Genomic DNA, 12,586 nt, shown 5'->3' with positions numbered 1-12,586 from the left:
GGGGGGTTGCCCACATCTGAGGTCCTCTCCAAGGTTTCTCATAGTCAGCATTGTCACTGGCGTCCCACTGGATGTGAATTCTCCCTGCCCACTGGGTGTGAGTTTTCCTTGCCCTTTTGTGGGTTCTTCCGAGGATGTTGTAGTCGTAATGATTTGTGCAGTCCTTTGAGACATTTGTGATTTGGGGCTATATAAATAAACATTGATTGACTGATTGATTGAGTTTTTGCAATGTCGAGGCACATAGAGGGTGACGTCATATACACTCGTATGTATTGCATGCCATCAGTCTACCTGTGCATGCAGTGAAATCCAACTAATAAAATACTTGAAATTCATGATCAAGTTTGAGAAATACACCGCACTCACAAAAAAAATGGAACCTTTTTAAAACCTACCCTTGATGATCTATTAAGTGACATATTTCATTCATTTAGGCTCGATATCATTCCCCACTTTGTCATTTCCTCTTACCTTCCGTGGCGATCCCCTGCAGAATAACACCAAATATCGTCCAACAAAATGTATCCTGAACGGGTTCAAATCAAATCAACCGAATAAGAGCCAGCTCGTTTGCACTCCATCTCCCACTTTTACACGTTCTCGCCGCCCACTAGTCGCCCCGCCCCTCTTTGCTGTTTCTCACAAAACAGACCACTGAAAACTTGTCCCCCACCCCCCTCCCTTCATCAGGCCTTCAAAGTGTGCTGCTAAAACACACGGCTGTTGTGCTGCCAGCCAACTTTTGTGCTCTAAAGAGAGGAGAGCGCCTGTGCATGACAACGAGGCCAGAATGAAGGGGCTCGCGCCGGGGGCACAGTTACGAGGGCACAGTAACGAGGGCAGACTCTCTTTTTTTCCTCCGGCTGGAAAGTGTCGAAAAGGGCACGTAGCAAACCGGGATGTTTAATAACGGTTTTCAAGATTGTGCATCCAAGTGCAAACTGCATACCCCGTGATGAAGGAAAACAACGGTGTAGCAAATAAGGTGTAGTGCACATGCGGGATTAGTCCATGCAGTGTGTAATGCTGAATTGTCCTGTAACCATAGCAACGCCTTAACAATGCCCTGCACCCCTGGTCAGGCCCAGACTCACTCACTGCAAATGCCATAGCTGTGAAAGTACGTCATCAATACGTTTTGTTTTTAAAGGGGAACATTATCACAATTTCAGAAGGTTTAAAACCAATAGAAATCAGTTCCCAGTGGTTTATTTTATTTTTCTAAATTTAAAAAAATGTTTTACCCAGAAAAAAAGAAGAAGAACAAAGGAAAAAGAAGAAGAAGAAGAAGGGGGACCGGAGGGTGTGTTCCAACTATCGTGGGATCACACTCCTCAGCCTTCCCGGTAAGGTTTATTCAGGTGTACTGGAGAGGAGGCTACACCGGGTAGTCGAACCTCGGATTCAGGAGGAACAGTGTGGTTTTCGTCCTGGTCGTGGAACTGTGGACCAGCTCTATACTCTCGGCAGGGTTCTTGAGGGTGCATGGGAGTTTGCCCAACCAGTCTACATGTGCTTTGTGGACTTGGAGAAGGCATTCGACCGTGTCCCTCGGGAAGTCCTGTGGGGAGTGCTCAGAGAGTATGGGGTACCGGACTGTCTTATTGTGGCGGTCCGTTCCCTGTACGATCAGTGCCAGAGCTTAGTCCGCATTGCTGGCAGTAAGTCGAACACATTTCCAGTGAGGGTTGGACTCCGCCAAGGCTGTCCTTTGTCACCGATTCTGTTCATAACTTTGATGGACAGAATTTCTAGGCGCAGTCAAGGCGTTGAGGGGTTCCGGTTTGGTGACCGCAGGATTAGGTCTCTGCTTTTTGCAGATGATGTGGTCCTGATGGCTTCATCTGACCGGGATCTTCAGCTCTCACTGGATCGGTTCGCAGCCGAGTGTGAAGCGACCGGAATGAGAATCAGCACCTCCAAGTCCGAGTCCATGGTTCTCGCCCGGAAAAGGGTGGAATGCCATCTCCGGGTTGGGGAGGAGACCCTGCCCCAAGTGGAGGAGTTCAAGTACCTAGGAGTCTTGTTCACGAGTGAGGGAAGAGTGGATCGTGAGGTCGACAGGCGGATCGGTGCGGCGTCTTCAGTAATGCGGACGTTGTACCGATCCGTTGTGGTGAAGAAGGAGCTGAGCCGGAAGGCAAAGCTCTCAATTTACCGGTCGATCTACGTTCCCATCCTCACCTATGGTCATGAGCTTTGGGTCATGACCGAAAGGATAAGATCACGGGTACAAGCGGCCGACATGAGTTTCGTCCGCCGTGTGGCGGGGCTCTCCCTTAGAGATAGGGTGAGAAGCTCTGCCATCCGGGAGGAACTCAAAGTAAAGCCGCTGCTCCTTCACATCGAGAGGAGCCAGATGAGGTGGTTCGGGCATCTGGTCAGGATGCCACCCGAACGCCTCCCTAGGGAGGTGTTTAGGGCACGTCCAACCGGTAGGAGGCCACGGGGAAGACCCAGGACACGTTGGGAAGACTATGTCTCCCGGCTGGCCTGGGAACGCCTCGGGATCCCCCGGGAAGAGATAGACGAAGTGGCTGGGGAGAGGGAAGTCTGGGTTTCCCTGCTTAGGCTGCTGCCCCCGCGACCCGACCTCGGATAAGCGGAAGATGATGATGGATGGATGGATGGATGGTTTTACCCATCATGGAATATCCCAAAAAAAGGTTTTAAAGTGCTATCTGTAAATCTACCCATCCATTTTCCTGTGACGTCACATAGTGACGCCAATAGAAACAAACATGGCGTATAGAACAGCAAGATATAGCGACATTAGCTCGGATTCAGACCCGGATTTCAGCGGCTTAAGCGATTCAACAGATTACGCATGTATTGAAACGGATGGTTGGAGTGTGGAGGCAGATAACGAAAACGAAATTGAAGAAGAAACTGAAGCTATTGAGCGAATAGCTATTGAAGCAATTCAGTAATCACCTTCTAACCAACGATTGCATCTTTTGACCACTGGAGCAACTTAAATCTGTCAATTGGTAAGTGTTTGTTTGGCATTAAATGTGGGTGGAGGGAAAGGCTGGATGCAAATATAGCTACAAATGTACATACAACTAGCCTAAATAGCATGTTAGCATGGGTTAGCTGGCAGTCATGCCGTGAGCAAATATGTCTGATTAGCACATAGGTCAATAACATCAAGAAAACTCACCTTTGTGATTTCGTTGACTTTATCGTCGGAAATGCATCTGCTTTGAGTGTCGCAGGATTTCCACACATCTCTGTCACATCGCTATCATCAGTAAAATGTGCAGAACAAACGAGGGACGTTCGCATCTTTTGACACTGGTGCAACTTGAATCCGTCGATTGGTATGTGTTTGTTTGGCATTGAATGTGGGTGGAGGGAAAGGCCGGATGCAAATATAGCTACAAATGTACATACAGGTAGCCTAAATAGCATGTTAACATGGATTAGCTGGCAGTCATGCCGTGACCAAATATGTCTGATTAGCACATAGGTCAATAACATCAAGAAAACTCACCTTTGTGATTTCGTTGACTTTATCGTTGGAAATGCATCTGCTTTGAGTGTCGCAGGATATCCACACATCTCTGTCACATCGCTATCATCAGTAAAATGTGCAGAACAAACGAGGGACGTTCGCATCTTTTGACACTGGTGCAACTTGAATCTGTCGATTGGTATGTGTTTGTTTGGCATTAAATGTGGGTGGAGGGAAAGGCTGGATGCAAATATAGCTACAAATGTACATACAGCTAGCCTAAATAGCATGTTAGCATGGATTAGCTGGCAGTCATGCCGTGACCAAATATGTCTGATTAGCACATAGGTCAATAACATCAAGAAAACTTACCTTTGTGATTTCGTTGACTTTATCGTTGGAAATGCATCTGCTTTGAGTGTCGCAGGATATCCACACATCTCTGTCACATCGCTATCATCAGTAAAATGTGCAGAACAAACGAGGGACTTTCGCATCTTTTGACACTGGTGCAACTTGAATCCGTCGATTGGTATGTGTTTGTTTGGCATTAAATGTGGGTGGAGGGAAAGGCTGGATGCAAATATACTTACAAATGAGGATATAACGATGCAATATGTACATACAGCTAGCCGAAATAGCATGCTAGCCTAAATAGCATGTTAGCATCGATTAGTATGCCGTGCTAATTGATGCACATTCCACGTAAGTCAACTTGAATCCGTTCCTGATCGTGTTGTTACACCCTCCGACAACACACCGACGAGGCATGGCGTCTCCACGTTACGGAAAACAGTCGAAAAAACGGAAAATAACAGCTGATTTGACTAGGTGTGTGTAATGTGTTTGAGAAAATGGCAGATTGCTTCCCATTGTAACGTCACGGGTGAAAGGTCATTGCTCCGACAGGCGAACAATTTAAAAGGCGTTTAAACGCCAAATTCACCCTTTTAGAGTTCGGAAATTGGTTAAAAAAACATACAGTCTTTTTTCTGCAACATCAAGGTATATATTGACGCTTACATAGGTCTGGTGATAATGTTCCCCTTTAAAAACAATGGCACATTGCAGTTGATAAAAAGGGCCATTCCACTGAATCTAAGGTAAAAATATTTTTTTTAACCCAATGCGCCCCCCCCCCCCCCCCGAGTCAAAAAGTTTGGGGACCTCTGCCCTAAAACAGTGGTTCTCAAATGGGGGTATTCTAAAAAATAGCAACAATTCAAAAATCCTTTATAAATATATTTATTGAATAATACTTCAACAAAATATGAATGTAAGTTCATAAACTGTGAAAAAATACAACAATACAATATTCAGTGTTGGCAGTTAGATTTTTTTGTGCACATGTTCCATAAATATTGTCAAGGCGTGGACTATGGTGTGGTTTGTTTTCCCGAGGTGCAAAGCGATTGGAACGGACATGGCGTGAAGGTAAGGACAATTTAATTTCATTCAAAAAAAAGGAACAGACGAAAAGCGCTCAGGAGGTATGAAAACTTGACTATGAAAACAAAACTCGCACTAAGGCAAAACTGTGGTCATAAAACAAAATCTAGCACTATGGCATGAATAACAGAAAACTTACTTTGAACGAGATTTGGGCTTGGATCATTGGCATAGGGCAAGGGTGCGTAGACGATGATGTCGCCAGGCTGACTACCTGGCAACTGAGGCTTAAATAATACTGTGGTGATTGAAAACAGGTGCGTGAGTTCACACGTGGAACAGGTGAAACTAATGGGTAACCATGGAAACAAGACAAGGGAGTGAAAAAGCAGGAACTAAAAAGAGTCCGAAAACCAAACAGAACATAAATTAAACAAAACATGATCCCAGACATGACAAATATTGATGTTAACGATTTCTTTTTTTGTGAAGAAATGTTTAGAATTAAGTTCATGAATCCAGATGGATCTTTATTACAATCCCCAAATAGGGCACTTTAAGTTGATTACTTCTATGTGTAGAAATCTTTATTAGGGTCCGCCAGGCCCATTGCAAAGGACTCCAAAGGAGTCCTTTGCAATGGGCCTGGCGGACCCTATTGAAACTGTAAGGTTTTATTATTATTCTTTATTCTTTATTGTTATTATTCCGCACCTTTGCACCCTAATTCGACCCCCTTAACATGCTTCAAAACTCACCAAATTTGACACACACGTCGGTCCTGAAACTTTCCCAACTTATTAAGCAACCAAACCCCAAAGATCAAAATTGCGCGCTAGCGCCCCCTAGCAAGAAACAAAAAACAGACTGCTTGTAACTTCCGCTAACAATGTCGTAGAGACATGAAACAAAAACCTCTATGTAGGTCTGACTTAGACTTACATTTCCAATTAGAAACTTCTACTGCAAAAATCAACAGGAAGTTGGCAAAAAACCCTTTAAAACAAAATTTTTGCAAAAAATTCAATTTTTGCCTCTTTGAGCTGAAATTTCACCCCCTTAAAATGCTTCAAAACTCACCAAACTTGGCACACACATGAGGACTGGCAAAAATTGTGATGTAGTTTATAAATAAATGATAAATGGGTTGTACTTGTATAGCGCTTTTCTACCTTCAAGGTACTCAAAGCGCTTTGACACTACTTCCACATTTACCCATTCACACACTGATGGAGGGAGCTGCCATGCAAGGCGCCAACCAGCACCCATCAGGAGCAAGGGTGAAGTGTCTTGCTCAGGACGCAACGGACGTGACGAAGTTGGTACTAGGTGGGATTTGAACCAGGGACCCTCGGGTTGCGCACGGCCACTCTCCCCACTGCGCCACGCCGTCCCAATAATAATTGAATCACTTGTTTATTTTTCAGCAAGTTTTAAGTTATTTTTATATCTTTTTTTTTCAAACATTTCAAGAAAGACCGCTACAAATGAGCGATATTTTGCATTGTTATACAATTTAATGAATCAGAAACTGATGACATAGTGCTGTGTTTTACTTCTTTATCTCTTTTTTTCAACCCAAAATGCTTTGCTCTGATTAGGGGGTACTTGAATAAAAAAAAAAAAAAATGTTCACAGGGGGTACTACATCACTGAAAAAAGGTTGAGAACCACTGCCCTAAAACATTGCATCATTCATATAATATATCCCCGCACTATTATTGTTATGTAATTCTATTAAAAACTCACTGCTGTTGCGCGTTGTAAGTCGAACACATTTCCAGTGAGGGTTGGACTCCGCCAAGGCTGTCCTTTGTCACCGATTCTGTTCATAACTTTTATGGACAGAATTTCTAGGCGCAGTCAAGGTGTTGAGGGGTTCCGGTTTGGTGACCGCAGGATTAGGTCTCTAATTTTTGCAGATGATGTGGTCCTGATGGCTTCATCTGACCGGGATCTTCAGCTCTCGCTGGATCGGTTCGCAGCCGAGTGTGAAGCAACCGGAATGAGAATCAACACCTCCAAGTCTGAGTCCATGGTTCTCGCCCGGAAAAGGGTTGAGTGCCATCTCCGGGTTGGGGAGGAGACCCTGCCCCAAGTGGAGGAGTTCAAGTAACTAGGAGTCTTGTTCACGAGTGAGGGAAGAGTGGATCGTGAGATCGACAGGCGGATCGGTGCGGCGTCTTCAGTAATGCGGACGTTGTACCAATCCGTTGTGGTGAAGAAGGAGCTGAGCCGGAAGGCAAAGCTCTCAATTTACCGGTCGATCTACGTTCCCATCCTCACCTATGGTCATGAGCTTTGGGTCATGACCGAAAGGATAAGATCACGGGTACAAGCGGCCGAAATGAGTTTCCTCCGCCGGGTGGCTGGGCTCTCCCTTAGAGATAGGGTGAGAAACTCTGCCATCCGGGAGGAACTCAAAGTAAAGCCGCTGCTCCTTCACATCGAGAGGAGCCAGATGAGGTGGTTCGGGCATCTGGTCAGGATGCCACCCGAACGCCTCCCTAGGGAGGTGTTTAGGGCACGTCCAACCGGTAGGAGGCCACAGGGAAGACCCAGGACACGTTGGGAAGACTATGTCTCCCGGCTGGCCTGGGAACGCCTCGGGATCCCCCGGGAAGAGCTAGACGAAGTGGCTGGGGAGAGGGAAGTCTGGGTTTCCCTGCTTAGGCTGTTGCCCCCGCGACCCGACCTCGGATAAGCGGAAGATGATGGATGGATGGATGCTGTTGCGCGAGTGCATCAGCTTTGGCTTACAATCATACAGAAATGAAATAAAGTTGCTTGAAATGACCAAACTTTTGAGTTGTTCATGTTTATTATCAGATTTAGAGATTTAAAAAGAAAATATATTTTTACAAAGTTACACTAAGCAAATGGCAACGGCTCAGTGGAATGGCCCAAATAAAACCTATTCGTTAATCTTTTTTCTTTGCAAGTCCCTTATTCATAGGGACAGTTTCCCCGACCACACACATGCTGTGAACTCCTCAAGGGAGGATGGATAACAAAGAGGTCCTTGTTCTCACCGCCTGCACCACTTTGATCCTATGTTTCCCCTCAACTCCTAACATCTGTATGTTTCCGCTCCTTGACTGCTGAGAACACAGGGAAGAGGAAGTCCGTGACATGAAGACGTTACACATCGGAAAGCGCCGTGGTGTCATCCGAGACATTATTGCACGGTATCTGAGGTTGATGACGATATGCTGTGATGTAGTAACCAGCAGCTGTGAGCAATTTATTTGGCATTCCCATCACATTTCTGCAAAATTCACCATTGTTTTTGTCTTTTTAAATGACTGGAGTGACAAAAAAAAAATGCTAAGTGTGATTCAATAGCAATATTTAGATATATTTTTGTACGAAAAAAGTCCTATTTTAGAGTGTGTTTTTCTTTTGCACCATTACTTTTTACTGCTAGCATATAAGTCTCACCTTAAAACTCATCTGTATACTCTAGCCTTTAAATAAATCTCCTTTTTAGACCAGTTGATCTGCCGCTTCTCTTTCTTTCTCCTATGTCCCCCCCTCCCTTGTGGAGGGGGTCCGGTCCGATGACCATGGATGAAGTACTGGCTGTCCAGAGTCGAGACCCAGGATGGACCGCTCGTCGGGACCCAGGATGGACCGCTCGCCTGTATCGGTTGGGGACATGTCGGATCTACGCTGCTGATCCGCCTCCGCTTGAGATGGTTTCCTGTGGACGGGACTCTCGCTGCTGTCTCGGATCCGCTTGAACTGAACTCTCGCGGCTGTGTTGGAGCCACTATGGATTGAACTTTCACAGTATCATGTTAGACCCGCTCGACATCCATTGCTTTCGGTCCCCTAGAGGGGGGGGGGGGGTTGCCCACATCTGAGGTCCTCTCCAAGGTTTCTCATAGTCAGCATTGTCACTGGCGTCCCACTGGATGTGAAATCTCCCTGCCCACTGGGTGTGAGTTTTCCTTGCCCTTTTGTGGGTTCTTCCGAGGATGTCGTAGTCGTAATGATTTGTGCAGTCCTTTGAGACATTTGTGATTTGGGGCTATATAAATAAACATTGATTGATTGATTGATACTAAAACCTTTTTGGCTGAGAGAGCCCAGAATCCGAATATTTTAGAATGTATTTCCGTAAGAGCCATATCATTTGTTTTTTAAACACTGAACACAGCTAAACGCGTGCATTTTTAAGTAAGACCAACATTAATAGAGTACAATAGGTCTCTTATTCTTTGTAATAACATTGATATTCTGAAGCTAACTGTGGAGGGGGCGTGGCCTGCAGGCCTGCAACGAAGCAGGGTGTGCCAGGACCGGCCTCGAAATCAGCGACAGGTTATCTAATCACCTGTCACTCTGTTATAAGCAGCAGCCAGGAGGAGAGACAGGGTTGGAGCTGGAGCCAGAGTGCGAGCGAGAACGAAAGAGAAAAAGACAATTGCTGGAAAGCAACTGAGAGACTTATTGAAAAATGAAAAAAATATTGTAACCGTGACACAGGCTTTCATGTCGGTGGTTTGTGGTCTGAAGAACCCCCAGGAGGGGAAGTCCTAAAAAAAATTATAATAAATAAAGTGCGGTAGAAAAAAGGATGGATGGATTCAAATGCATGAGCATGTTTAATATTTTGAACGTTATTTTTAACACTTTGATTACAAGTGGAATTAGTCATTACTTATTGTGTTAAGCAGTGTTAGCTCAGATTTATCCGAGAGCCAGATGCAGTCATCAAAAGAGCCACATCTGGCTCTAGAGCCATAGGTTCCTTACCCCTGTACTAGAGTATGGGTGTCAAACTTTGGCCCGCGGGCCAAATTTGTCCCGCCGTACCATTTCATTTGGCCCTTGAGGCAATATGAAATTAACATTAGAGCTGGCCCGCCGGTGCTATAAAGGCACTGCCTTTAGCGTTGTCTACAATATGTTGTCACGTCCGCTTTTACTCCATACAAACAGCGTGCCGGCCAAGTCACATGATATATGCGACTTGTACACACACTTAAGTGAATGCCAACCATACTTGCTCAACAGCCATACAGGTCAGACTGAGGGTGGCCGTATAAACCACTTTAACACTGTTACAAATATGCGCCACACTGTGAACCCACACCATACAAGAATGACTAACACATTTCGGGAGAACATCCGCACCGTAACACAACATAAACACAACAGAACAAAATACCCAGAACCACTTGCAGCACTGACTACCACCAAAACCCGCCCTCCACCACCAACCCCACCCATCTCATTATTATTTTATTTTAAGATTTATTAGCCTGTGGAAAAATGTAATGTTGATATTTTGTGATGAACTGAATTTTCAACGTTTTTCTGTGTTGGTTTGCACGTCATGTTTACTCTCGCTCTCGCCCACAGTCTGGAGTGCAGCTGACGCTGGGCAATCTTGCACACCTGAAGTTGATTAAGGTGGCCTATTTAGTCTGGGTGCTGACGGCCTGTCAGTGCCGGAACTTTGTGTCCCCCGCAAGTTTCACTCGCATGTGTCTTGGCCTTCTTCACACTCGCAGTCTTTCTAGTCCGTCTTGTGCACCTCTCAGGTTTGCCTATTTATATCCTAGCCTTGTCTAGTGCCTTTCGTTAGCATTTTGTTTCTTTGTTTTACTTCGTTTTTGAAGTACATTGTCCTAGCTTCGTCTAGCTTCCTTATTTCTGTACTTTGTACTCCTGTTTGGTATTTTTCCCAGCCTGGCGTGGTTTGGGGGTGTGGTTAAGAGGAGAGTATATTTACAGCCAATTCACCAACTCGAGTATTTCATATATATGAAATATTTAACTTTCAGTGAATTCTAGCTATATATATTTATCTTATTATATATATATAAATAAAATAAATAGTTGAATTTCAGACGGCACCTATCAAATACACAGTAATAAAAAACACAGTTGTTCTACTAACTGTACTGTGCTTGCTGGTTACTAAAAAAAAAAACAACAACACTTACCTTTCACTATTTAAGTAACGTCACTTCCGAGTTTCCAGAAAATGGCGCCGGTATGTGCTTTGCCCTGCCGTCTCTCGCTGTCAGCTCTGTTCGTTTTTGTGTTGTTTGCGTCTATTTTCGTCTCTGTCGGCTCACTGCTTGTGTATGACCGCCAAACACTGTTGGATCTTTGCTCCTTTCCCACTGATATGATCAACTTCGACGTTGGTTTTTCGACGTCCCAGTCAGCTTTTTCACCTGCCTTCCTTTCCCGCCTCGTGGCTCCTCTCCCCCGCCACCTACGGGCTGTGTGTCGGGCCCCACCTGGATTAGCTGCGCCCTTGGACGTGCTGGCCCCCGCCATGTTCAGTCTTGTGAACGCAAGATCTTTGACAAACAAAACGTTTATCCTGAAGGATTTCTTCACTTCCCGCGGACTTGACTTTTTCTGTGTGACGGAAACATGGCTGAGAGCCGGTGAGTCCGCCCCTCTTAATTAACTTCTGCCTCCTGAGTGTTCCTACTTTAATTCTTCGCGGTCATCCGGTCGAAAAGAAGGAGGATTAGCAGTCGTTTTTAAAAATGACTTTAAATGCTTTGAACTGTGCATGTTTGAGCTAGAGGGGGCGTGGCCTCCAGCTCCAGCTGAATTTCGGGAGAAAATTTCTTCTGGGAGGTTTTCGGGAGAGGTGCTGAATTTCGGGAGTCTCCCGGAAAATCCGGGATGGTTGGCAAGTATGAGCAGACGGCTTGTAGGGAAATGTACAATAATTGGCAGCAGGGAGGTGCACAGGAAGACAACTAACAAGTATAGAATGATCCAGCACAGAAGGAACTAAATAGAAGTTGGCCCTGTACTCTTCAGCATCTACATGCTGCCGCTAGGTGACGTCATACGCAAATACGGTATTAGCTTTCACTGCTATGCTGATGACACCCAACTCTACATGGCCCTAAAGCTGACCAACACGCCGGACTGTAGTCAGTTGGAAGCGTGTCTTAATGAAATTAAACAATGGATGTCCGCTAACTTTTTGCAACTTAACGCCAAAAAAACGGAAATGCTGATTATCGGTCCTACTAGACACCGACCTCTATTTAATAATACAACTTTAACATTTGACAACCAAATAATAAAACAAGGTGACTCGGTAAAAAATCTGGGTATTATCTTCGACCCAACTCTCTCCTTTGAGTCACACATTAAAAGCGTTACTAAAACGGCCTTCTTTCATCTCCGTAATATCGCTAAAATTCGCTCCATTTTGTCCACTAAAGACGCCGAGATCATTATCCATGCGTTTGTTACGTCTCGTCTCGATTACTGCAACGTATTATTTTCGGGTCTCCCCATGTCTAGCATTAAAAGATTACAGTTGGTACAAAATGCGGCTGCTAGACTTTTGACAAGAACAAGAAAGTTTGATCACATTACGCCTGTACTGGCTCACCTGCACTGGCTTCCTGTGCACTTAAGATGTGACTTTAAGGTTTTACTACTTACGTATAAAATACTACACGGTCTAGCTCCAGCCTATCTTGCCGATTGTATTGTACCATATGTCCCGGCAAGAAATCTGCGTTCAAAAGACTCCGGCTTATTAGTGATTCCTAGAGCCCAAAAAAAGTCTGCGGGCTATAGAGCGTTTTCCGTTCGGGCTCCAGTACTCTGGAATGCCCTCCCGGTAACAGTTCGAGATGCTACCTCAGTAGAAGCATTTAAGTCTCACCTTAAAACTCATCTGTATACTCTAGCCTTTAAATAGACCTCCTTTTTAGACCAGTTGATCTGCCGCTTCTT

At 45.0% G+C, this 12,586-nt stretch overlaps 1 protein-coding gene across 5 annotated transcripts in view; it reads right to left on the bottom strand.

The window, feature by feature from the left end:
* Positions 1-618, bottom strand: part of mlc1 (modulator of VRAC current 1) — a 52,050-nt gene extending 51,432 nt beyond the window's left edge. For all 5 annotated transcript variants that reach the window (XM_061917828.1, XM_061917827.1, XM_061917826.1 and 2 more), the window contains exon 1: positions 475-618. The gene's annotated coding sequence lies outside the window, so the exon portion shown is untranslated. The remainder of the gene's footprint in view (positions 1-474) is intronic.
* Between the last annotated feature and the right edge of the window lie 11,968 nt (positions 619-12,586).

Source organism: Nerophis ophidion, linkage group LG12 (assembly GCF_033978795.1).
Source record: "Nerophis ophidion isolate RoL-2023_Sa linkage group LG12, RoL_Noph_v1.0, whole genome shotgun sequence".
NCBI classification, from domain to species: Eukaryota; Metazoa; Chordata; class Actinopteri; order Syngnathiformes; family Syngnathidae; genus Nerophis; species Nerophis ophidion.
The sequence above is the reverse complement of the archived record's forward strand: the minus strand, read 5'-3'. Positions and strand labels throughout refer to the sequence as shown.